This window comes from Dromaius novaehollandiae, chromosome 14, assembly GCF_036370855.1.
Source record: "Dromaius novaehollandiae isolate bDroNov1 chromosome 14, bDroNov1.hap1, whole genome shotgun sequence".
Taxonomy (NCBI): domain Eukaryota; kingdom Metazoa; phylum Chordata; class Aves; order Casuariiformes; family Dromaiidae; genus Dromaius; species Dromaius novaehollandiae.
Genome location: NC_088111.1, coordinates 366,443 through 393,183, shown reverse-complemented (window position 1 = coordinate 393,183; position 26,741 = coordinate 366,443). Strand labels below are relative to the sequence as shown.

The following is a 26,741-nucleotide window of genomic DNA, read 5'->3' as shown; positions in this document are numbered from 1 at the left end:
GCTCAGCAATGCTGACCTGCCCCGTTGCTGGGTGGCTGCACTGACAGACTCCGTCAAAAAACAAAGGGACTGAAATGCCATTGACAGCCTGAAACCTCATCACTGCATTCTGTAACTCAGAGACTGGACACACATACAGTGTAACCATATAGCACCTTTGCACTCCGAAACAAGCAGTCACAGAGAAGGAGATATGAGGGAAGGAGCACAGAAATACTCCTGTTAAAGCAGGGACAGGGCACCAAGCTCTCAGAAATCAAGCGCCGATCCATGCTGTTCTTTCACTACAAAAATTCATCTAAGCCAATGCCACTGACACTACCACCACACAGGGGCCAGATGTGTGCAGAGTTCATCATGGGCACAGGTATGCAAAGAGCTTAGGTCTGTTCTAGGGCTATGGAAAGTCATTCCCTATATTTATGCATAGGTAGCCCAGGTCTGCTAGCCCAGCAGCATAACACAGTTGCCCTGGCCAAAGAAGCTGTACTTAAAGCCCGCTTACCACAAGCATTTGCAGCGCACTGTATAACTACCCTGTACATGTGGAGCTTGATGAAAGCTTCTACATGCCAGGCGTGGCAGGGTGGAGGAGGTTCAGAGACAGGAGCAGAGTCACTTGAACACATAAAAGCAGCAGGAAATGGTGAAATGACATGCTGGAATGAGCTTCAGCATCTCTGTCTTTGAGGTGAAATCCCTGTGCCTTTAGAGGGGAGGCATCTTTTCCTACCAGGCAACCTAACTCCTGTATAGATCCTCATCACAATAGCTCTCAATTTTACCCCTTGCAATTACCCTCTGTGATTTCTCTTGGAGCCAGTTGTGCCAGATAATAAAGGCAAGTGACATATTTGCTGCAAATTCCAAAGAGAGAAAAACACATCTCTGTTTTTTATGGTAACAGAAAAACCTGAAAGAAACATTAACGGTTCCTTTAGTCATGATTACAGACGTCATTCTCTCTTCCTTAAATGAATGAAACATTTGTAGTTCATCCTCAAACCCTCCTCAGCTGAATTAAAATTGCTCTATACTGGATTTCAAACCAGACCAAACAAAGCTTGAATTTCCATTCATTGCCGCTACAGTATAGGCCTAACGGCCAAGGCTGCTCCTCTTGGCTCAGGATTCTGATCTGCATAAAAGGTTATAAACCAGCCCAGGTTCAGCGAATCCAAATAAAGAGCAGCAAAACATGAGAGCAGCAAAATATGCAACAGATAACCCCACTTTGCACCCCACACTCTGTCCTGAGGGAAATAAACAATAACCTAAGAGATCTTTCCCAGCTTTTACTTCAGTGACTTTGAAAGGGGAATGTTCTACCCTGAGTTATGAGGAAGCTACTGCATTTCTAAAGGTACCAACTTCTGTGTTGATCCACATCCTGCCTGTGTTTCCAGGGAGTACAAGTCAGCGCAGACTCTGCCCCGTTGCCTATGCAGTGCCACAAGCTCTCTGCAGTATCCCGCAGAGCTGAAGGCAGCGAGCCGAAGGTGGTGCACGCAGTTGCTAGAGCCGGCAGTGATCTCTGAGTAGGAGCCAGAGGGAGAGTGGAAGCAGGGCCCACCTCCCTGGCAAGAAGGGTGTACGCCTTCCTGCAGCATGGTACCAACAGCAACACAGCCCAAGCCGTCTGCTCCTTTGTTCCTCTGCCTCCTGCGCCTTCCAGCGTGGACCATGGAGGAGCATACGTGACCCACAGGTAAGCAAAGGGGAAGAGAGGGTAAGTGCCTTCAGCTGTTACACACACCTCAGGCACCGACTCCCTTCTTGTCTAACCCCACCACCAAGTATTTATTAACAAAACTAGCCTGATTGTTGATTCATTTGATCGTTAAAGCTTGTGGAACGCGTACTGTTATTATTCATTATTATTAATGTTCACAGCTCAGCCTCTCTCTTTCCAATATGTTCCACGGAGAAAATCGAAGGCTGAAGCTGATCGTTACAGTAAATGAATGATGGAGCCGCTGGAGGATAGGAGTAAGCCTGCTGCTCTGGGACTACTGCAGGTTATTGAGGGGAGGTTAATCTTCACACATAAGGACTGCAAAATGAGGAGCTATTCCAAGCAGCTTCACCTGTTCTCTGCACTGCTTCCTCAACCAGCTTGTCAGTGAGCATCACCCTAACAAAGCTGTCTGTGCACAGCACCAGTGACCTGCCAGGTTCTGATCTCTGTGCAGAAATAGCTCTGAGTTCAGCAGGAGCATGGCCCCTGCCAGACGGGTCAGACACAAGGAATGAGACAGGCACTACAGGCAGCTTGGCACAGGCTTGCAGGCAGCACATCTCCATGTGACTGCACGTACTGGAAAAAGGCAGAGCTGGCCATCCTCACAAAGCGTCTCCTCTGCACTCCTTTGCAAGTGCTCAGTCTTTATAAAAGGTATAAGGAGCGACTCTTTCCCTCGAGCAAAGCAGAATGGCACAGAAGATGGTAGACAAGAGCTCAGGGGTCTAACACCCAAACATGCTGGATAGGCGGGGAACGGAACACTAATTGTTTCAGTGCTTTCCCTCTCTCTCCCTTCTGCAAGTCTTCTCCACCTTGCCACAGCCTCTTTGCTACAAGATGTTTTCCAATTCATGCACCACATAAAAACTCCCCAGGCCAGACTGGTAGCATTCCTGCCTCTCCAGTAGCCAAGATGCTTCTAAATTCTCAATTGGGTTCTTACACCAGCTTTCTAGAACAATATATTTTATTCATGTTATATCTTAGGAATCTACAGAGCCGTCACATACCATATTCTACCTATTACTCATCTCAAATAGAGAATTCTGCAAAGCAAGAAGAAAAAAAACAGAGCTTAATACAGCTTTACTAAAATGGAATTTGCCAAAGACTCATAGAAAAATGGATTTAATTAGGGCTGCTAATGGGGAACAGTTTGTTCCTGTGATTTAAAGCAGAAGTTAGATAATATCTATAAATTCAACATTTTAAATTATATATAGGGAGTTATTTCTCACTTCTACCTTAATTATAAAAATCCATCTTTATGAATCCCAATTTTGAGGCAAATAAAACAAAGGTGGAAAAAAAATTGATATTTTATTTAATAAAATTTGTAAGATGCCACAAAAGAAGCAAAAGACACTTCAGTGTTGATGAAATAGACTCACCACAGCAAAGAGTAGTTGTAGGCAAGCCTCTTTGCGCTATTTGTGGACAGCGCCACATTATTAATTTTTTATTCGGGAAAAGATGTGCAAAATAAGAAGGTGTGGTCTCTCATACAGAATGAAATTTGGTATGGCTTTTACGCATAAAGCGAATGTCCTTCATTTCATTTTGCAATTAAGCAGAATATTAGGGTTGGAGGCTCTAATTGGCCCAACGCGCTCCATCTAATAATCCCACATTCCAGGAGTCGCTGCTACCCCTTCTTACATTGATTACCGTCAGAATCTCTGAATTGCCTGAAAATTGTTTCTCCAAATAAAAGGGCTAATAGACCTTGTTAGAACCACTCCTCCTGAGCCTCCTCCATAGCCTTTCGTTTTATTTAAAACTAACGAACGCCGCTTTTGTGAAATTCTTCCTCTTAGCTGGCTCTGACCGCATGACCTAAGTAAATGAGTCCTGGCATCGTAAAGCACTGATTAATTTAATAACAAATAGCCCAGACAACTGACTAGCAAGCTAGGCCTGGCTGCTGTCACTGCTGCAGCTTCTGTGACCGTTGAAATGTATTTTAATACTGTACCTCAGATCAGAACGGAATCAATGAGTGAAGTTCAAATGTGGCACATTTCCTATTTCCCTGACAGCTTATTTCATGGATCACAGGGACCAAAGTACAGCTGCTTATTCAACAGAGGAAAGAATGAATCAATTTTCATTCTTTAATACACTGTGACCTATTCTCTGATGCTCTATCCTTTACAATGGCTCTAGTCTTTTTAAGGCCTTCAATTTTGTCAGATAGAGAAAATTTAAAATAATGACAAAACGCCCTGCCCTAGGACTGCTTCCAACTGACTAACTGCTCTGCTGGTAATAAGTCCAAATGAAAGATATTATGTCATCCAGTTTGAATTAAACAGACGAACTATAATCCTATATCATTAAAAATGAACCAGTCTCCTGGAAGATTTCTGTGCTCTTGTTCTGAGTTCCCCACGAAAGGTGCTGGACTTCTCAGAGATTCTGATTCTCATCTGCTCCAGTAATTTCTCCCACTTCTAAACATAAAGCAATAATATGACAAAATGGCAGCCACGGCAGCAGCACCCGGCTGAAAGAGCAGGCGCTTTCCTGAGGAAATCCTGCACCGTCTTCTCCCTTCCTAGTTGCCCAGAGAGCTCTAGCCATGTACCGTCCATCAGCAGTGCAGGGAGCCACAGGACAAGGCTGCAGGGCCAACACTGTCCTGCTCCTTCCATCCGCCCCGAGCACCCACTGCGCCTGCCTCACGCTCAGCCCACGCGGAGCTGGGAGCAGCCCGGGACAGGGGTGCTGGGGCTCTGCAGGCAGTCCAGACCGCGTCCCGTCTGAACCCTGCCCTCTGGAAGCAAGGCTGTGGGGCAGCACAGAAGCAAGATGCGGAAATGCAGGGTTTCTCCCCATCAGTGGTCCCAGAGAAAAAGCTACACTGAATGGGGACAAGAAAGTTCTGTTGCTCTGTTAACCCCATCAGACTCCCTGAAGTTAGCAGATAACGTTAGCATTTCTTTAGACACTGCCTACTCTGGGCAGAATTAGTACACTGAGATGCATCATTTTGCAATTTCAGTGTAAAGATTATTTTTTTTAATTTAGAAATATCCCTAGGTATTGTGGTTTTAATTACTCTCTGTGTGCTTTGTGTTTGTCTTGCTTTATTATTTATCCCCAGTTCACAAGTGATATTCATACTGTTCTTGGCACTGATGACTTGGTTTCAGCCTGAGCTTTCTTACGATAAAAATCTTTCAAAGAAGGAAAGTCAGATTCTGCAAAGAGGCAAGCACAGCAGTGAGTGCCACAGTCACCCTGGGCAACCATGGGCACCATGCCCTGGAGATGCTGGCACTCCCAGAGCCAAGGCAGCAGAGCTCATTCCAACCATGCCGAAGGCAGTGCACACGGGCCCGGCGCCAACACAGAGAGGTATAGCTGATGTGCCAACTAACTGCGGAACTAGACAGCCCTGTGTGAATTTTGGTCTGAAGAACAGTTTGGAAGGGAACCAATCAGAGACTTCCACAGGCACATAGGATTTCTGGCCTTCCTCTCTCAAACTCTAACAAGCTCTCCTCCTACCTCACTGTATTCTATGACTGAGACAAAGGTGAGATCCCATGAGGCTTGCCCGGCCTTAAGACATGATAGTAACAAACCAGGCCTTATCAGAATATTTTGTAGATGAAAGTGACATCTCATGGCTGGCTTTATTTGCTTTTCTCTCTACACAATCATAGTTCAATTTTAGGGCTTCCAAAGCATGTGGATTTAACAAACAACAGCACTTGAGAGCACATGGGCAGACAAATTGCTTACTTCAGTTCATAAGATGAATCGGGGAATCTCATGGGTCACTAAACTGTTGCAACAAATGCTCTAATCCAGATCTATGTTTAACTAGTTAGGGAGCTGTAGCAGAGGTTGCTGGTTTGATTTGTTTGCCCCTCAGAGATTCATTTTCCTTGTCTATTTTTCTGCCTTTTGAGAAAGAAGTCCAGAGATGTGTCACTGCTCAGAACACCTCATTAGCAGCGGCTGTTCCACTAGCTGCTTTGATCTGAAAGCACGTGGGACATCCACTTTGTGGGAGTTGGTGGCTGAACTGTGAGCTCTACAGTACTTACCACCTCTCCTTCTGAGAGCCCTTCTGGGGCTGCCGTTTAGCTGGTGGAAAGCAACTGGAAGAGCTGAGAAGAGCAAGTATCCTGACTCAGTTATAACCCTATTTCTTTTCTTCTCTTCTCCTCCAATTATCCGGCTTTAATACAGAGAAGCGCTGTTCTAGTTGTTCAATAATGGAGCAGTTTTGAATGTTAATCAACTCTCCTTTCACCATTAAGCTGCCCTTGAACCCAAAAGTCCCCTTGCCTCAGGAGATGCAAGGTGACAACCCTGGCAGGGCTGCCCTCATTTACTTTCCCTGGGCTCCACAAAAAGATAGCTCTACACCACGGGGGGCAGTACACGCCACCCACTTTGCCCTTCTCTGCACACTGGAATTGAGGTGAACTGCGCCTCAGTGAGACTATTACTGCAGAAGGTCTTTGTCCTGGCACTCCTCTGCGGTGAGGACATAACAGGAGCCTTATGACTGGCACGAAATGGTCTCCCCTTCTAGCCACAGATAAGCTCTCTGTCTTCCCTCCCCACCAGCCTGCAGACTTGGGGCCACCTTTATCTTTTACATATAAGAAGGCTGACTTTTCCTTCCCAGTTTTACCAGACTTATCCCTCTTACCTCCCAGCGTTCTCCTGAGAAGAACAGTTGCCTCTGGACTGGCTACTACCAGTGCTCAGTTTGTTTTGACACTAACCTAGTGCTCCTCTCACCTGGCCAGGATTGTGTTCAAGCTAAAAAAAATATTTGAACGTCTTGTTGATCAAGTTTTGCCAGAGGAGGCCGGAGGACAGTGATGAGGGGTGAAGGCTGAGTAGCCAGCAGCTACTGTACAGTCAGCTACCGAACAGTGAATTTTGATGACTTTCACCTGGTTAGCTTTGGGTGCATGAACAAGAACTGTATATGCAGCACTGAGCACACACATATAGACTGATGCTCTGCATGCCTGCCACCAGCACCCATTTGTTCCCCAGCTATCAGAGAGGGCAGGTAAACTGTCCACTACGCTCTGTCAAAGTAATGTTCAAAATGGAGTTCTAGGAAGACCTTTTCCCTTCAAATAAAATACAAATTAACAGTCAGCACCATTTGAAAAATGGACCTAATCCCTGTCTGCATGGAAAGTTTGTTCCCAGTGCAATGTGCCATATTATGACAACGATATATTTATTCAAGTGAATGAAAACTAATGAATAACTAAAATCCTGACAGTCTTGCTATTACCGAGTGCTTAGGAGTTGGGTAAAACTGACAGAGCAAGATGAATATGGCACTGATATGAGATGTTACTTTGCATGACTGGTCAGGGGAATCCGGATTTAATGGACATTATAGATGGGTTAATTCTAAAGGCTGAATTTGATTCTGAGCTGTAGTTGCTCTCTGAGCAGGCAGAGCCAATCTTGCCACTTGTGAAAGCTTAATCACTTGGACAACTAAGTCATAGGTTCTAGTCCCATTTGTGAAGGAAGCATTGGGAGCCTGGTTCTGGGAACAAATGATGCGAGTTTGCCTGTTGTCTCTGCCTCTCAGCAGGGGCCCAGCAAGATTCAGGGAGATGACTCACCTACAGATTTAGTAAGAGGGAGAGACTGTCACTAGCAGGAGGGATCACTGGAGCGCAGTGAAGAGGCACTAACCTCTGTTTTCAAAACACAGGAACCACAAGGTGCCAATGAAATTATTAGGTATCAGGCTGAGGTGGTGTGGTGTGACTCCAGAACTGAATGCAGCTGGACTCTGGACCCTGTAGAGTCTAGATGCACTGATGAGTTTCAAGAGGCTTCAGAGACACTCCTGGGGCATTGCCCCCAAGTGCTTGTTCAGGATGATGGTCAGACACAACTACCGCTCCAGGAGAACCATGAACAGAATCTCTGAGGAGCCCCGGAGAACAATCACGTAATCCATGCCCCCTCTGTTACACACTTTTCGCAAGCATCTGCTAGTGGCTATGGCCAAAGAAAGGCCCCTGGACTAACCAGCCCTCCATCACCCACTACGTTTTTTCTCAGATTGGCTCCACAGTGGTGCCGAAGGCCTTTCAGTGGCATGTCACTGGTAGCCCCATCCTTTAGCATTCCCCGGCCTCAGCAGAGGATGACCACAAGGCGGGGATCTCCTCTGTCCTGGTTAGCTCTGCCCATCCTCAGTGTAAAACAAACTGCAGTGATGCAGGATCTCCCCTGAGCCCGCAGCACAAGATGGGCTGGTGTCACCAAGGAAAGCTTGCAGCAGCAGGAAAGATCACACATTCCTTGAGACATGACATGGCTGCATCTTTTTTCCACCCCCAGGTACCTCTTTCCCCTCAGCTTAAATGTAATCAGTGACAGATCCTCTCTGTCCTCTGGGGATATGGAGCAGGTTTCAGCCTGTACCTCTTTCCAGTAGCAGAAATTTCAGATGATGATAAGCACGCACTGCATCAGGCTAGTGAAACTGTGGTCACAGCGATGTCAGGACAGCCTCTGAGCCTCTTACCCCAGGTACAGCCCAGGAGGAGCCAGTTCCTGTAATTACAAATTTGAGCCGTATCAGAAGAAAACTAATCAGCTTGCTGGATGCCAGCAAATTAAATATTAATCCCACCATTGTGAACACAAAAATGCTCATCTTCAAATATTTTCTGGCACAAGTGTCACAATCAGAGTGGAACTGAGGCTTTATTCATTTTCCATTATCAACTTAAATAAAAACACTCAGAAAAGTGGGCAACGACGTGCAGAAGCCACTCAGCGTACATAATTAGAGTGTAAGTTTAGGCAGCTAATCACTCCTAGAATATGCTTCTGATCGAGATAACTCTGACTGGCTTGTTTCCCTGCTTTGTTAAATCAGCTCAGACAGTCTCTCAGCTTTGCCTGATGGAGACAAGGCTCCCCGAGTCAGCAGCTTTAAACAACAACGGGCTGTCTGGAAGGTGTGGAAGTTCACCCTGTGAGCAAGCAGCAGGAGGAACAGAAGGCCTCTATAATGGGGAAAGCGAAGCAGCAAGAGGCAGGGACACAGCAGAAGCAATGCTGGGACATGGGGCAGGGAGAGTCAGGAAGGAGCAGAAACAGAGGGGCAGGAATGCAGGCTAGAGGACAGACACTGGCGAGCAAAAGCAACGGCAGTGGTAGAAACAGAACTAAAGAGAGGCATGAGTGCAAAGACACACAGGAGAACAGAGGAAGAACTACTACTGCACAAAGGGTGGCGGCAGGGAGGTGCTGGGGGAAGGCCCAGTCTTACAGCTAGCCTCTCCCAACAGAGCAGCAGTTCAGGCCTTCGTGGTCCTCAGAGGGGAGGAGTTTCCCAGGCTGCCCGGGTAGCAGCCCTCCTGCACGCGACTCACAGCCCACCCTGACCACCACAGCTGGTTGCCCATGGCCCTTCCTTGTGGCCTCCCCTACTGCTCTGCTCTAACCATTGCACTGACCATTTTCCTGGCTAAGCCCTAACAGGGGCTGAGTGAGCAATACTAAAAGGGAGGGACAGCAACGCAGCTGAGAAGAAATACCAGCACTGCAACGAAAGGATCCTTCTTCAAGAGAACTCATTTCTTTGGACTAAGGGCGAAAGGTAATATTCTACAACCCTTTCTCTGGCTTGTCCAGGCCCTGCCTTCCCAGCGGGTACCAGTCCACCAGCTTTACCTTCCAGTTTCAACAAGGGCCAGATTTTGCTGCCTGCAGATAGCAAGCACAGGTCACAGTAGCAAGCAGGAACAGTGAACCCTCATTAAGCGTGGGGCAGGTGCACAGACACGGTCCGTGCACTGGGGAATGGTGAAAGGGGTGTCTCACAGAAACAGAACACATTTAGGTGCAATCTGGATAATTCTGCACACTCAAACAGTAACATTTCATTTTAGTATCAAATAGAATCCTGCATTATCCAGAAAGCACAGAGCTTCGAGGAACTCTTCAGAAGACCTTGGATCCCAACCCTCACTGATTATTGCTTCACCAACACGCTGACACAATGTCTAAATACTATATTTACTTTATCCACAAAAACAATAACTCCTCTTTACAGTTCTACTGGATTATCCTTATGTTCTCTATCACTAATTTACGTAGGCTTTCTGCCTGGAACTAGGGCAAGAATTATTTTTATAACAACATTCATGGATATTCTTTTCTGCTCAATTATTAACCTTGTTGTAGTAAATAAAGGGTGTTTATGAATTCCATCAATCTCAACAAACCTTTTGCATGTAAAACACTGAGATATTTGTAATGAGGAAATAGCACTCACTTTTGCTTTATTTAAAAGAATGAAATGATAAATATAGTTCTATGGATGCTCTTGTGCAGTTTCTTAGATTAAAATGCCTGCCAGCAATTATGCCTGACTTACTAGCTGCTTCATTATAACAACCTAAAAGATAGGAATGGACTGGAATAAACTGGGACTTTAAAGAGCTCGTGCGCCCTTCAGCAACACACAGGTTTTCAGAGATGGCAGAAGCTCTGTTAGTTAACACAGCGTTCAGTATTCTGTTTTAACACTATGGTATCCCTCCATGTCACAAAATGTGCATCAGTTGAACTCTCCAGCCATGTCTCCGAATTCTGCTTCTCGCAGGATCTGCTCAGAGCAGTGGTAAAGAGCTGCTTTGGAGGGAAATGCAGAAATTCCATATTTATTTCTGCTAACACATTTTACGTCCAACGTTTCTTTAGTCATACTGATGAACTTTCTCACATACTCTGTGGAATGCTATTTGTTGTCCTTAAGCGCCTCATGAGACAGAATGCAGAGGGGAAGTGCCAGCCACTGAATTATTCAGTGCAGCCCCCCAAGACTGGTCTCACCTTTGAGAATGCACCTTTCTAGACAGATAAAAACTACAGAAGTAGCTGCTCCTGGGGGCTACACATCCCATGACACTTTTTCCAGCTATTTATACATCATATTGCTAAACAGGCATTGATGGGGTCTCTTCCTCTGATCCATTTTGACCCTGACAAACATTTGTTTCCCTGAAACAGATACTGGAGAATGTTCTCTTCTGTTGTCCAAATAGTTAACCCAATCTTTTTCCCTCTTGATTTAAGAAAGCCATGATCCTTGGGTTCTCAGCTGTGCTACTCAGGATCCTATGGGTTCAGCACCAGCAACTGATATAGAAGCCAGTAAATTAGTTCAGCTCAGCAGCATAAACACCTAGTGCTGTTGTCAATATAAAATGAAAATGACCACATGCTCATTCCGGGAGAAACTGTGGTATTAGAAAGCCTAGGTTTGCCAAGACAAGCTAAAAGCTGTTCTCTTCAAATTCCAGTAGGCCTGTGCCATATTAATTATTTATCAAGATGTTTTCTTAAAGTAGTGTCTTTGCGCCTTTAATTTTCAATTCCCTTAATGCTATGAGGATCTCTGCTGGCAACTCATCAATTATTAATAAAGTTAAAACAATATTTGTTTTCCCCTGAATGCAGTTTTGAATGCTGTCCTCATATCTAGTTAGCTTTTTCTGAAACTTTAATGAGGGTCTCTGATTTCCTCCAGACTTGTAGCTGAGACACAGACTTGGCTGGGCCTTTGATTTGCCTGTTGGAGCATGCACAGCAGTGCATCCTTCATGCTGTTAGTCTCGCTGGGGCTGGGGGAGTGATCAAGCTAAACAGCTGTGAAGAGGGAGGAGAAACAACAGCATGTTTGTATCAGAAGTTCAGGGGCTGAGTTCAGAGGTGCCTCTTGTTCTAGTGACCATTTTGCATTTTCCTATTCCAGTAGCTGTGCCGAGGCTCAGCATAGAGAGTCTGTGCTTTTCTCAGTTTGGAATACCTTTTTTCCCAACAAATTAAAAAAACAGTGTAGTTTATGTAATCGAGAGAGAGCCATTTCAATTCAGCAAAAGGATACCTGAAATATCACGGTTTTAAGAATTTTATGCAATCTCAGACATTTCCGTCTCTCTCAGGGAGCATATAAAAAGTTAAAACACCAAATACTGCTTCTTGCTTTTCTAGGCCCTAATTATAAATACATTTTCAAAAGGAGGAGTCAACTTAAGCCTAATATTGTGTGAAATTTCATAATTTCAATAGAGTCTTCACTAGATGTGGATTGGTAATTGGGGCTGTGGAATCAATTTTTCTCCTACTTGAAACACCCAAATGAGTATGAAATGTGTTGTATTTGTTCCGTGCACGTCTGCAGTTCTGCACTTTGCTTGGAGTCGGATGATCATTCTGATGTATTTTTTATAATAGAGCAACGTTTCCTCAGACTTTGATGTTTCACATATGGAGCTATTATAACTATTTGCCATTGAGATGCATGATCCGTGGCTAATCTCCAAAGCTTTGATGCATGCAATAATTATTACTATTGATGTCATTGCACCATATTTAAAACATGAACATCTCTTTGTAAGTCTACAGCTAACAAAAGGGAGAGGCAACCAGTCCATGCCAAGGCTGGAGATTTCCCATCAGTAAAGAGAAACTCTCTGAAATGCTGTAAGATGACATCCTATAACCTTCAGTGAGGCATTGACTATGACGAATGCAAGGGCTCGGTGAGCAGTAAGGTGATGTGTTTTCTGATCCCTGTGCATGGAGAATAGCCCTGAGAAACTGAGCCCCGGGATCTCCAGATCCCACATTCTGACAATCAACTCTTGATGCTTGACCCTGAATTCAGATGTATGGCATGTTTCTGGCAAATCCTGCACCTAAAGCTCAGACATGTGCACCACGTCTTGCTGGTGTTCGGGAATCTGGTGTTCATTCAGATCATGGTTTTTAGATTTCACTAAGCAGAACAGCTGGAAGCTCTCCGCTGTCCTATCCTGAAACCTGGGGCTGGACAGATTGTTACCTAGGATTTTCTCAAGATGTTTTTTCACACTCCTGACTTCCAAGAAGGTGCAAAACAGTGCGAATCAAACAGCACTGCTCTTAGACCAGTTGCTTTCAGACACTGTCATTTCATCAGAACTGCCTGTCCTCCACAGATGCACAGGAATATGGTCATAGCATAAAGTGAAAGCCTCCAGAGAGGTTTGCTACTTGTGCATAAATTTTTGGGGTGAGTTTCTCTAGGCAAAGAGTAGACTGACAGATTCCCATAATAAAAGTCCATGAGAAGAGGATGCTTTAATGAACACTCATTCCAGCACCTCAATCACACTGCACAGGATTGTGGCATGCAGAGAGATGTGCAGTACTACCCCAGTGGGCACAGGCAGGGTACACTGGCTGTCTGGACACCTCCCACGTGGTTATGGCTGATCTGCCACAGATCTCCTGGGAATAGCTTGTTCTTCTGTGCATGTTGAGACAGAAGTGGAGGTTTTTCATGGAGGTCAAGGTAAAACTACATTTTGGGAAGTGCTTACTGTGACTCCTGCAGAGGAGGAGGAGGAAGAAAAAAAAAAATAAAAAAAAAAAGGAACCTCACCCAACGAGGCTCCTCTACCTAGCTCAGAGCCCCTATTTCTTCTAAAACATCTTCTGGAGAGAGATCTTCAGCTGTACTAGGCAGACATTAAGTCTGAGCTGCATTGCACTCCTCGATCTGTCTCAGTGATAGCCACTGCTGCTGTAAAAACATCGCCCTATATGTCTAGTCTGAGTTTGTCTTGTCTCAGATTCTATGTTCTGAATATTCCCCTGCCTTTAGTTGCCTCACAGAATAGCCCTTTGCCCTCAAAACCTGCTCACCAAGACCTGCACAAAGACTTGGCTGATTCAACAGGCAAAAAAGCTGCAACTGTCTTTAAAAGAAGCACCACAGACAAATCTAGAAAGACTTGATCTTTTTTTCCACAGCTTTGAATTAATTCCTAGTGACTAGAATAAGAAAAATTCCACCTTTTCAGCCTCTTCCCTTGTCCTCACTTCACTACCTCCATTTCCCTGCTGTTTCAAGGACAGCGTTAGCTGCAAACCGGAGGGACAGAACGGCAGGCACACTGCACGGTCTTGTGGGGCAGGGCACCGGATAGCCATGTTCTTGTGCCATCTTTGCTCCCCTGTACGTAAATAGCCTACATCCTCAGCCCCAGCTGTATTCAAGGCTTCGTGCAGCTCACCTGAATTTCTCAAGTGATAAGAAAGCACCCAAAAGGATGTGCCATCAGCCTCCGTCAGCCACCTCTGACCCAGGAGAAGCCAAGTCGCGCACCGTCATGGGGGGATCCTGGCTCCAGGGCAAATGCAGAACACTCAGCCAAAGCTTCCTTCCCTTTAAAATCATTGCTGGTGGCAAGAGAAGCCCAGCAGCTGCACCGAGAGGTAGGCTCTTCCCTCCGGGATACGGGCTGATCATGTTCAACCTAGCGTACAGAACAAGGAAGAAATATGAAGTTCCTCTTGCCCCTGATTTCCAACAGAGCTCATGGGACAATGTTGTCTCTTTGTTTATGATCTTAACTTTGCCACGTTTTGGACTCAAATCAAGTCAGGTTTCCATGGATATTAACAAAGATTAAGACATTAATTAATTTCCAACACAGTAACCAAGCTCTCGCCAAAAAAATTTACAATTTCATTACTTTTAGACTCTTTCCTAAAATTGGCCAGTTTTAGCAGACCAAGCCTGGAAAGCAGAAGTGCATCCATCCCTTCAGTATAAGCCCTGTTATCCTCAGTCTCTCCTACGCAATCTTACAATAGAAGTGCTGGTCTGCTCACACGTATGGGAGTAATTCCTTATCTCTAAGACGTATAATAACCAGTAAGGGTCTACCAACCAGCTAACTAACTGGCCCCTGCAGCCTGTACGCTGAGACGTTGAACGGAGGTGCTGTATCTGAGGTCCCACACAGCGCTGAGCACACACACAGACCCGGACCCCCAGCCCAGTAACGAACACAAACACCCTTTCCAAGTTTCAGATGAATTACGAGATAAGGAAACTAAAAATGCACACAGCTGCTGTGGTCTTATTTTCTGCAGTAGCCTGAAAGTATGTTTATCATTAGATAATATCTAGAGCTCTTCTCTTCTTGCAGAGGAAACAACGTAACGCTAACACATTTAACAGGCTGCAGGAAAACATCAAGGCTCAGGTGGCACTAACCCAGACTGGGGAAGGTGAGTCACTGCTGGGTGAACACAAGCAAGACAGCAAGAGAGCCAGGCTGCCTGGCTCCTCATCACTGCCAAAGCCAGGCACAGCCTCGGGCACTTCTGCTCTTTGGGAGCTCTCAGTGCTTGCACCAACCGTGAGTTCGGCCCACATGTGGATTCATCTTCTAAAACCAGCAACAAATCTTCAACATGGAATACAAAGTGGTTGGGAGCTGCAGGATGACACAAAAAGTTCCCAGATGTCTTTATCACTAGCCAGGGCATTCCATTTGATTTCCACAGCAGAGATCTTTGGTTAATCTTTGAGAAATTGCACTGAGAAAGAACCTATGCTTCCCAGACGAGACAAAGTTAATCTAGAACTGTATCAGCCATTTCATTCTGCAGTAAAGCAATACAGATCAGAAAGCACTAAGAAAGCAGCTAAGCGAAGACAGAATCTTTCTGAAAGGATAATTTCAAACCCCAACTCTGTCAAGACTGACTGTTCTCTATTCACAAATCCTATGGTTACAGTAGGTATGCTACCACTGGAAAACACAACCACGTCATAGAAGCTGTCCTTGTACTTGGGGCTGCTTCCATGTCTGACATTTGCATTTCAGCCAGATATCTGCAAACTCTGATTAGAGTTTTTAAAAGAGATGAATTCAAGCATCAGATTAAGTTCAGTATGCAGGTAGTTATCAATCGAGTCTGGCCTGCCTACACTTCCGTTCTGGACCTCAGAGCTGCACATAAAGATGACACAGTCACCTGAAGAAATCAAAAAAAGACCCAAAACACAAAAAAACCACCTCTGGGTATTTAAACATTCAAGTGGCAAAGCAGCACAGCAGAGTCTTGCTGGAAGGTAGATTACCAACTGCCCTTCATGCTTTGGGTTATTAAAAATAAGATAGAAGCATTGATGGGGGACACTTTCCATAAAAATGTTTGAGGATTTGAATAGCATGTAACTGAGCGCTCTGGTCTAACACTGACAACGCATTAACCCTAGGTATGTGTGTCTAGGGTTACATACATTTCCAAACTAAATTTCCAAACCAATGCTTCAACTACAGTGCTTTGAATTCACAGAATTAAGAAGCACAACCACCACAGGTTCCCACTTGCTACATCCCCTCGTGCTCAGTCCTTGTGCATGTGTCATCAGCTCCTGCATGGAGGGACGGAGGGGTGAGCAGCATTGGCTCAGGACACTACCTCTCTGCCAGATGACAATCTGAACACAGTATTTCTTCTGGACAGGGCTCTAACAAGCCCACATTGTCAAGGATCAAGAATTATGGTGACAGGAAAGGAATTATCATATTTCCACAGAAAAAGAGTCTACTAATTAACCTGCTGCTGAGCTTAGGGCTCTTTCCTGTCATAAAAGGTGCTGTCCCTGTTCAGGAACCACAAAATGATGAAAAAATCCCAGGAAATTAATATCAATATAGTTTTGTTTGGCTACTTTTATCTGGAAACTTTGCCCAAACTCATTTCTCAATGTGAAAACAAAAGTACACACAGGACTTTATCATCTGAATGCTGCTGCCTTGGATCTCATTCTACCCCAAAGGAAGTACAGTTGAAACATATGACACTTCGTTTTTTAGGCAGCAGTGTCAGCCTTGGCTTTTTAGCTCACTATTTAACCTTGACCTGCTGCAGGAATTGAAAGAATGAGGCTTGCTCAGCATCTGTGGCACTCTCCCACTTAGGAGCTGCCCAGCTCTTAGCATGCGAAGCACACAGCAGTAGGAACAAATGAACAATCCTGGCTGAGAGGAAAGCAGCCGAAATGTCTATAATGAAAATTCAGTGTTTAAAATGCTTTGAATTTGTTTTCATTTTTTCAGGCTTACACTAAAAATCATGATTATTATTATTATTATTATTACCAAGCATTTGATTTAATTTTTAAATTTGATTATAGAAACTGAGAATAACGGTGATATTATGTTACCTTCCCTAAGGTGGACAGCAAAGGTAGGAAGTTGCTTATTTAACTAATGAGGCTGCAGATGGGATGACAGGTACCCACCTTGCTTCAGAAGTGTACAATGGGATGCTAGAAAGGATCCAGGTATCCCTCGATTAAACAAAGGCCAGAATAGAGCAGAGCAGAGCAGAACTTCAACTGTTTGCTGCTGTCCTCATCAATCTGCCAACAATACAATAGAAAAGCTTCCAATAGTTGCCATGAGAGCTTCAAATGCTGCATCATTTTTGTAACCCTTAACAAGCTACTGGGTAGTTTTCCCTGTTCTCTGACTTCAGTTCTAGAGAAAAAGAAATTTGTTCTGAACAATTCAACAAGATTTTGGCAGAATAGGCTTTCCACAAGAACACCAAAATTCCTTATCTTGTCAGCCTACAGAGATGGTGGAAAGTCTATGGGGTAGTGATTCTACATCCTAGGCAGCAACAATTACAGTCAGTGCTTAAAAAAGGCACAGAAAAAATGGTGCAGGATGAAATGCCATGCATGGAAAATTGTAGCTACTTTTTCTTACTACCTCAGGCTGCTCATTTTTTCTGTGCAATCGCTATTACACATGACAGTGGCTCGTGGCACAATCAGATCATGGCCTTCTGCAGCCAAATGCTATACACACATACAGTGTGAAACTGCCTTTACCACTGCAAGTTTATATTCCATTGGGTATATTTCTTCTAAATACCACAACAGAAAATAGCAGCTGATGCCTGCATAGCAGACAGATAGAGCATGGCAGTAAAACAGCAGTCAATGTTTCATCACTTTACTGCCTATGTGTATTTTGGTGCTTGTGAAGCTGCCCCTACAATATCTCCAGATACAGTTCTCCCCATTTTTCCTAAATCAGTGAGGCAGGAAAGCTTCTCGGGGCTAGGTTCACAAAAGCTCCCTGGCTTGCCCTCCTTCCTAAAGTTTCCCAAGCAGCTATGGAAAGAAACATCAGCATCCTTTCCCTCTATCTAGTCCTCTCTCTGTTCCTGTCTATTATCTTCACAGCCAACTAGTTTGAAGAAAGCCATGTTCTGGGCAACTTCAGGAGTAAGAAGTCCCAGCTTTTTGCAACAAGGTGCCAGAATTGCTTATCATTTGGATACACAGAGGAAATACCTGTATGGCATAAATCACCCGTCATCATCCTCCCCAGAAAACTCACTATAATAACAGGCTAATCATTGCAATATCCACTGGTGTTACTCCTACTAACATTAATCCTGATCAGTTCATCTGATATTAACGTGGGTGTCACAAGTTCTTCCACATGATTTTGCAGGCCTGTTGTGGGCTTAAGCCCATCCTGGTTTCTGCTTTGAGGAAGAAGGCTGTTCGTTTGTTACTTGCAGATAGTCAGGCACCCAAGTCCCAGGATTCATTTACTAAGTTGATTCTTTCCTATGGGTCTCCCAATGTCTTCCTCTTAGTGAAAAGCGTTTCATACCCTGTCTTTGTGCAAACTCTTTGGTTCAGTGAAGTTGTTATTTTGTTTGCCTTCCACACCTAAGCACGTCATCAGTGCTTAACAACAACCTGTCCACAACTCTGGAGCTGCAAAACCATCTGATAAACAGGATCGATCTTTTAAATAGAGAGGAACATAAAGCAAAGAGCAAGCAAAAATGTCATGTCAGAGAACGGGGAAAGACACAAGGCTTTGCTAATAGACTACTGGTTAATTAGCTTCTACAAGAGAAAAAATTTTCATTAGATGGCTCCGAACATCTCATCTCCTAAGGTGAGAGCTATTTATTAGATAATTCTGTTGGGTTTCTGTGGAGAGAACAGAAAGCAAATATTGAATCAAAAAAACCCCACCAAGAACAAAACCACTGCAATTGTTTAACCTCCTACCACAATCAGCTACAGCTGTTTCTCCAGTACACTTCTCACCCTGCTATCATCTGCAATACAGAGAACAGCTCCCCACAGCAAGGAGACTCCAGAAGTAGCTGCAGATGCAATAAAGCTCCCAAGTAAAAAGTGTACTGAAATGGCCTGATACTGACTTGTGCCAGCTGCCCAATCTCTTCCATCTTATGGACTAGCTTCAGCTCTTCACCACACCCCCTCCCAGCATCACTGACAAGCTCTGGGAAAGTACGAGCTCTGTCTTGTGCCAGAATGACATTGTCAGGTCCAACTATAATACAAACAACATCATTTGTGCATAGAGGAAGAAAATGGGATTCCCCCATACGAACCTCAGGGGAACTCCTTCCCGCATATCACCACACCATCCTACCCTGCCAGCTTACCAGGCCCTCACACTGTTGCTGGAAAGTAAGAAAGGCCCCCCTAAAATCTCTGGCAAACATGCCTACATCAAGAACGGCACTCGGAGACACTTGGTGCAAAGGAGACCACCGAGCAACAGCTGTCAGTGATAGGTGAGAGAATCCCATCGTTCAGACCAGCCGGGATAATTTCAGCTCCGCAAGGAAGTGCAAACCAGGCCCTTTTTACTTTTTCTTTTCATCCTTTTTGGTTTTAAAAAGATATCAAACCAAAACACTCTTGAAGAAAAAAAGTGCGAGCACAGAAAGGATAAAAGGGGTACAGCATTAAGTCAATGGAATTACTGCTTTGCAGTGTTTTCCCAGTTTGCTGTGCAGTTTACTGTGTCCCTTATTACTGTAAAGTAGAAAGGATTCTGCATTTGGGTTAATGTCACTGTCAGAACCTTAACTTTTCCATTCTCTGACTCTATTTTAACTGTGCAACCGTAAAGTACCACAGATTCAAATTTTCATAAATTTGTAATACAGAGAAATCAGCAGTTTAAGAGAACGTCCAAAAGAGAGGCTGTTTGGGAAATGGAGACCTGTAATTAAGAAACTGTAAGGTGCTATGCTGCAGTTTTGTTTATTAAAAACAAAATATAAGTGTTGGCAACGCAGTAATTACAGAACAGCTCTTTCAAAGTGCACAGATGTGAGCTGTAGGGGTACCCCACTCCAAATAAAAGGGAATAAAGAACTAACAAGGAAAAAGCACATAACATGGTGGAAATACACTGGGATTTTCAGCTGGGGTTTTCTACATGTTCCCTTCTGTGTCCGTGCACTCTGCTGGACAACAGAGTGGGGCCGGCTTGCAGGCAGGTCACTCGGGCTGTACAGCACCATCCATTTTCATGTCAGACACAGCTTGTGGCAAGGTAGCAAAGCTGCTGGTAAGAAGCATATTCACCTATAGTAACAGGCGTGGGGATAACTGTCTGCTCAACCCAGGCATCGTATCACAGAGCTGAGAGTTTTACTACCAATTCCTTCAATGCTCTTTTACATTTCACTAGCTCTGCCTTAGACATGGCTGGAATATAAAGTACAATACCATGTGAAGGAGCATCAGCTAATCCATGCTGCCCTCTTCAGGAGCTGCTATTAATTCATTACCAGGGTTCAGCACAATCCTGCTGCGTACGTAGAGAGTAATTTGGACTAGTTTTCATAAACAGGCACATCAAGAATGTCACTGCAGCAAAGGAGAAAAATGTTCTCTTTCTGAAGATACACAAGACAGAACATCATAAGAGCATATACCTGAATTACTCGTTAGCAACAAACTTCTGCAATCCCTCCCCTGACGCCACACCAGCGTGCAAAGTACGGTAGCTGATGTGGAGTCTGAGGAGCGCACGTGGCACAGGGAGGAAAACACCCCTCCTCTAGCTGTAGCAGCATGGCAGGTGGAGCAAAGCCACTTGTTTTGATTTTCTCTTTGAGCCATGCAGAGGTTTTTTTTAGGTACTGGTCCGAGTGGTGCAAGATGCAGTCAGTGCATCTCAAAAAGAAAGGCTTTCTCTAAGGTACTAACAGCTCTGCTATTTGGTCCAGGCTCAAAGGAACAAGAATCAGCTTTTCTTCAGGAAGAAAGTGCATCTAGGAGATGCACAGGACAACAGAAGTAGTAGCTGCACCCATCGTCTGTAACTGGGGGAAAAGAGGGAAGGAGATGAAGGGTAACAGAAACAATACCCCTTCCTTCATGTTGTGATGTACTGGATATGGCACACAGGGTGATTCACTGATGGCACGTGCCATCGCACCCAGGTCACAGTGAGCTCACCGTGTCTGCTTGATCACAGTCATAGACTTGACAAACTGGAGGGTCCTACTTCCACGGAGGACTTTACAGCCCAGGAAGTAATGCATCGAGGGACAGAACAAGCCAGTCTGACCCACTCTGTGACAGGAATACACTGTCTGAGACCCAGAAGGATTGACATCTCATGCACAAGAGGGGAAGAATGCTAGGAGCAAATGTGCACACTTCTTCAGGGCTTGTCCAGCCATAAATTCCTGAAGTAGGTGTGGAGAAGGGGCGAGCATCAAACAACAGTCACACAACAGAAACGTAACAGTCAAAATGCAAACATGACTAAATCACACGAAGTAGGAACAAGGAAAGATTTTATCATTACACCAGTATGGGGGAAGACCAGGAAAAAACTCACTTAGAGAATTTCAACTCGTTGTATTTAATTAAAGAGCTAAGAACTGAACACAGTGAGCCTGTGTTTGAAAGATGCAAATCTATCAGGGAAGGTCAAGATCTAGCATGAAATGCAAAGGGCTGGCAGGAACAGCTGAACTCTTTGCAGTGCCCACATCACTGTCTCAGTGAAGGGCTTTTAGCTTCTTCCCATTGCACAAGAGGACATGCTAGACCCATCACAGCCAAAGCAGGTATCTGGAGGCAAGCTAAGGCACATTCCAGAGATAGCACGTTTATAGTCCAATGATGTTCACATCTTTTGCTCCCATCTTTCACCCAGGGATATCTTTGCATTTTGCTCTTATTCATCACTAAAGTCTACTCTCATTTCAGCCCACAGAGGCTGGTGACCAGCATTTTATTATTTTTCATTCCAGGGGAGTACTATTCATGTTGATACCATTCCTCCCTAACAGAGATATAAGATGAAGTCTTCAGGAATTCAGATGTTATTTTAAGTTTTTTTCCAATATCTAATTTGCCTTTTATTTATTTAGGGAGCCATTTCAGCAGGAACCTTACTGTTGAGACACCATGACTTGTTTATGGTGCTGGTCCTGAAGGCAGCCAGGAGCTAGGGGAGTCAGGCAAGCAGCAACATTACAGATTAAAGTAGTAATTACAAGAGAGAATACAACATTAAATAAAAGTGAAAACACCAAGGACAAGGAGGAAAAGGAAACAAATTGGGAACAATACAATTATCTGCTGGTGCTTATGATAATCACAGTGTGGGGACTACAGCGTGCTCTTAAGCAAGCATTTCTTAGGCAGACATAACCTCATTTCAGAGCAGTACACTACGTACATGTTGCAGTCATGTTGTTTCCTGCTAAATGGTCTGGCATGTCATCTTTACAAAGGTTAGCAGCCAGGCCTGCACTGGCCAGCTAGTTCCTGGACACTGACGGTGCAACAGAAGGACTCATCTTGCAGCAGCAGGAGCATAGGGCTGGTAACTGCCAGCAACAAACTCATGAAGTTCAGTTCTCCTCAGGGAGAGGTGTGGCATTGCCCAGGCTTCAGAGGAACTGAGCACTGGGCTTCAAGCCTTCCCTAGAGAGAATGGTCTCAGTCTCCAACAGGGTTTCCACACCCACCCTCAGGCATCAGCTTCTGCTCACTGCTGCAGCACAGATATGTCATGCTGTGTCCTGTGTGACAGCATGAGATGCTTTTCCTTAACAAGACTCCTACTGTAACGGTCAGAAAAAGCATACAAGGCAGCCTAAAAACTGACAGCAAGATTTAGCCCCTTCCACTCCGAAAAACTGTTTCCCGTGCATTCAGCAGCAGCCCACCTGCAGGATGGCAAAGATGAGCTGGCACTGGTTTATGCCCATCCCTGTTCTGCTGCAGACATATCAGGCACCCCTGAGCAAGCTGCTTCACCACCTCTTGTCAGTGGTGCTGGATGATAATGACCCTCCTCCTTTCACAGAAAGTGATATACCTGTGCCTGGAGCTGCTCTGAGTCTGCCTGACAGGGACAGAGGAACTGAACAAAATCTTGCAGCCAGATGTTCCCCAGCCCACACATTCACCTGACTTCCCTGTACTGAGAGCTAGCCCAAATCCCTCTGCACAGCACCACCCTCTGCCACCCAGACATCCCGTCTGCAACATTCACTAGCTGGCACAACAAAACTGCATCCTCCTTACTTGTAGGGGCTTCTAAATGAGCATTAAGAAGATACATCCCTGTCCTGGACACAAAGCAGCTGCTAATTATTCTCTCTGCTGTTAGTTTCCTTGGGTCTCACTCACTGATTATTTAATGGGAAGCAGATTATGCAACAACTGAATGTTGGAACCAGCAGATCCCTTCCACAGCAGGGGATATACATTATTTACCCATAAAAAATATTCCAAGGGTTATTACCATGTAAACTGTGATTAATTAAATTCACAGAAATTGCTTCTGAGGCATGTAAATGAGAAGATTCCTGCTGAGGAAAAGATGGAGAGCTGACTCCTTCCTGACAGCAACACAGCCACAGAGCACGGGGAAGCACTGAACTTAACCCCGTGATTCTTGTGCTGCACAGTCAGGAACAAAGCATGCAAAGGAACGGGAATGGTGGAGACTAAAGTCAGTGTCCCATCAACCAACTGAAATTTTCCATCTAGAAAGTCCACACCATCTGGGTTCCTCAGTGCTAGCGGGTTGTTCAGCCCTTGCATAGACAGTAAGAATACTCACCAAGAAGCATGTAGGGTCAGACCAGCATCTGCAGCACAGAAGCCTCCACAAACATTCCTAGTGCTTCACTGACTATCTCAGCAGAGAACTCCGAATGGGTCCTAGCGCTGACTGAACTGCTTCTTCCCCTTTCTTCCTCCACCACCACCAGCAAAACACTACCAGATCAGCGGCATGCCCACTGATCTCCAATGGAATCTGACCTCCGTGCGAGGCGGCACCTGGCACTTGTCTGCTGTCTTTGGATCTCACTTCCACTGCAGGCAACACAGCTTTCACTGCAAGCACAAAACACCCAACACAGCCTAAGGCCACAGTGCCTCTGTGGAGCCAGAGGTAAATTTTAAAGGTAAAAAATATTGGGCCTAAGTGTGAACCTATGTCATTAGCAATTTCCTACCTTAAATGTGTCAAATCTAGGATAATATAGACATATAAGAGTGGCCGCACGAGTTCAGACCTAAAGTCCATCCAGTCCAATATCCTGTTTTTGATAACAGCCAGAGAAGAAGAATGCCTAGAGAAGAACATAACTGGGCAAGCATGTAGTGATACGCCCTCAACCTCTACCAGTGATGCAGATTAGGAATGTTTTGAGTCAGGGTGGGGTGGGTCTTTAGTATTTTTTTTTTTATTTTGGTACTTTAATATTCATAAATGGATTTTTCTTCCCCAATTTTATGCTGGCACTTTTTGAACTCACGGAAACTTTCAGCATCTACTACATCTGGGTGCAAGGAGTTCCATATTCACACTGTGCCCAGTTGAACTAAGTACCTCCCTTTTCTTTTTGCTTTGACATATGTAATATCATGTCTCCCCCACCCCCAGCTCCTGTATAAGTAAAGGCAGTAAACAATCATTCCTTTCTCACCCTTCCTATTCCACAGGATCTTGTACAAATATTATATTCCTTTCAATTGTCTCTCTTTGAAGCCAAAGCCTTCCCCCTAAAGAAGTCATTCCAGATCTTTGATCATCTTTGTCCCTCTTGGCTAACCTTTTCTAGTTCAGTTCTTTGCTTTCTGAAATGGGGAAACAGCACTGCGTAGAGTATTCACAGTGCACATGCACTACAAATTTATGCAAGGACATAATGATGTTACCTGTTTTGTTCTCTGTTCCTTCTCTAATAATTCCTAATGTGGTATTTACTGTTTTGATTATGATGGAGTGCTAAGCCAGCATTTCCATAGAAGTATTTACCACAATACCAGGTTTCATTCATGACTTAATAACCACTGCAGTACTCATCACTGTGTATGTAAAATTAGGACTGTTCCTCCTTCTGTTCATCACTTCACATTTATATGCATTGAATTACATCTGATCAGTCACTCACTACACAGGAGGCTTTCAGCCTCAGCCATCAACCCTTATTTTTACTATCCTGAATAACTTGGAATTGTCAGCAAGCACATCATCATCGTTCACCCTCTTTTCCAGATCATATATGAGTATGTTGAACAGCTGAAGCACAGGTCTCCACAGGATTCCACTGCGAAAACTGACCATTTACTCCTACACTTTTTGTCTCAGTTACTTGTCCATCTGCCGACCTGCCCACTTATCCGACAGCTGTTTACTTTCTTAAGAAGTCTCTGATGAGGTACTCACTGAATTATTTTTGGAACTCCAAGAAGAATGTATAAACCAGATTTTCTATCCCACACGTTTGTTGCTTCCTTCAGAGAACTCCAAGAGATTTATGAGACATGCCTTGCTCTACAAAAGTTGTGGTAAGTCTTCAGTATATCACATCTACCCACATGCTAGTGACTTCATTCATTGCTAAAAAAGGCAGACACTGGATTCCTTCCCACCTTAGCCTCTTCTCCAGGTCTGCCCCAGTTAGGCTACAAAGACTGTGGTGCACAGGGTGTTTTCCCAAGTGCCAGCACTGACATACCCTAGGACTATAAAGCCAACTGTTCCCATAAAATCCTGCCTGAAGCTGCACTGAGCCACACAGGACAGCTTCCCCACTCCTTTCTACTAGAAGGTATATCAGAAAGGTCCAGCAGTGTTACTAAGATGATTAAGGGACTGGAGCATCTCTCCTGTGAGGAAAGGCTGGGATGGTTGGGACTGTTCAGACTGGAGAAGAGAAAGGCTCAGGGGAATCTTATCAATGTGTTTAAATATCTGAAGGGAGGGTGTAAAGGAGATGGGGCCAGACTCTCCTCAGTGGTGCCCAGTAACAGAACAGGAGGCAGCGGGCACAATCTGAAGCACAGGGAGGTCTGTCTGAACATGAGAAAAAGCTTCTTTACTGTGAGGGTGACCGAGCACTGGAACAGGCTGCCCGGAGAGCTTGTGAAGTCTCCTTCCTTGGAGATATTCAAAAGCCATCTGGACACAATCCTGGGAAATGTGCTCTAGGTGATCCTGCTTGAGCAGGGTGTTGGACCAGATGATCTCCAGAGGTCCCTTCCAACCTCAGCCATTCTGTGATTCTGTGAAAGGTCAGAAATGGCTGCAATGAGAAGGGGAGCTCTCCCATCACATTTGCATGCTCGCGCTCCTTTTCTAACACAGGAAAGTTTCCTGGCTCTGAGGTGCCAGATCTGCAGCCCTGCTGACTGGCAATAGCTGTCCACATGTGGCCACTCACACAGCTCTTAACATCTGCTGCCACAGGGCCTCCTCGAAAACAGCTTTAAAACAAGGGGTTTGGTTCCACACTCAGAACAGCAGTACAGGTGCAGCAGATAGCAGACTGAAATAGCTGATGTAACTTGCAAGCCATTTGTCACACACTTTGTTTAATTTCTTAGAGTGAAAAAGATGGAAGAATATAGGATTCATCACTTTAAATGCTATATAATGACAAATCAGCTAGTGCATTTAACAACTAAAATATACTTCATAGACAGTAATGGATATTGTTAAAGTGTATCCTAGTATTTGGATTATCAAAGGAAGAATCTATCAATTTTTATTTTTGTATAAAAGTTGTTTTTTCCACATATTGAAAGTAGCTTTTTGTGATTTCACAGGGCATTAGACTTTATGTGTCTCATTTGCTGCACCCAGAGGAATTTCATTCTACTACATTAAAAAATACCTTGGGACACTGGCTAAGCTTTTAACTTTCCAGAACACACCTCCATTTCTATTTCTACCTCCATCCCAGCAGTCACCTTCTTTGAATGTCTTATTTATTCACACATGTATATAATGTAATTCACAAGTCTTATGTCCTTTGACACAACAGTCAGGAT

The 26,741-nt window shown here is 44.5% G+C and overlaps 1 long non-coding RNA gene across 5 annotated transcripts in view; it reads right to left on the bottom strand.

The window, feature by feature from the left end:
- LOC112995009 (uncharacterized) overlaps positions 1–26,741 on the bottom strand; it is a 189,575-nt gene that overhangs the window by 148,482 nt on the left and 14,352 nt on the right. For 4 of the 5 annotated variants that reach the window (XR_010391540.1, XR_010391542.1, XR_010391544.1 and 1 more), the window contains exon 2: positions 8,180–8,311. This is a non-coding gene — a long non-coding RNA (uncharacterized LOC112995009). Of the gene's footprint in view, positions 1–8,179; positions 8,312–13,833; positions 14,073–26,741 lie in introns of those variants that run through there. The other variant, XR_010391541.1, reaches the window with a different exon arrangement.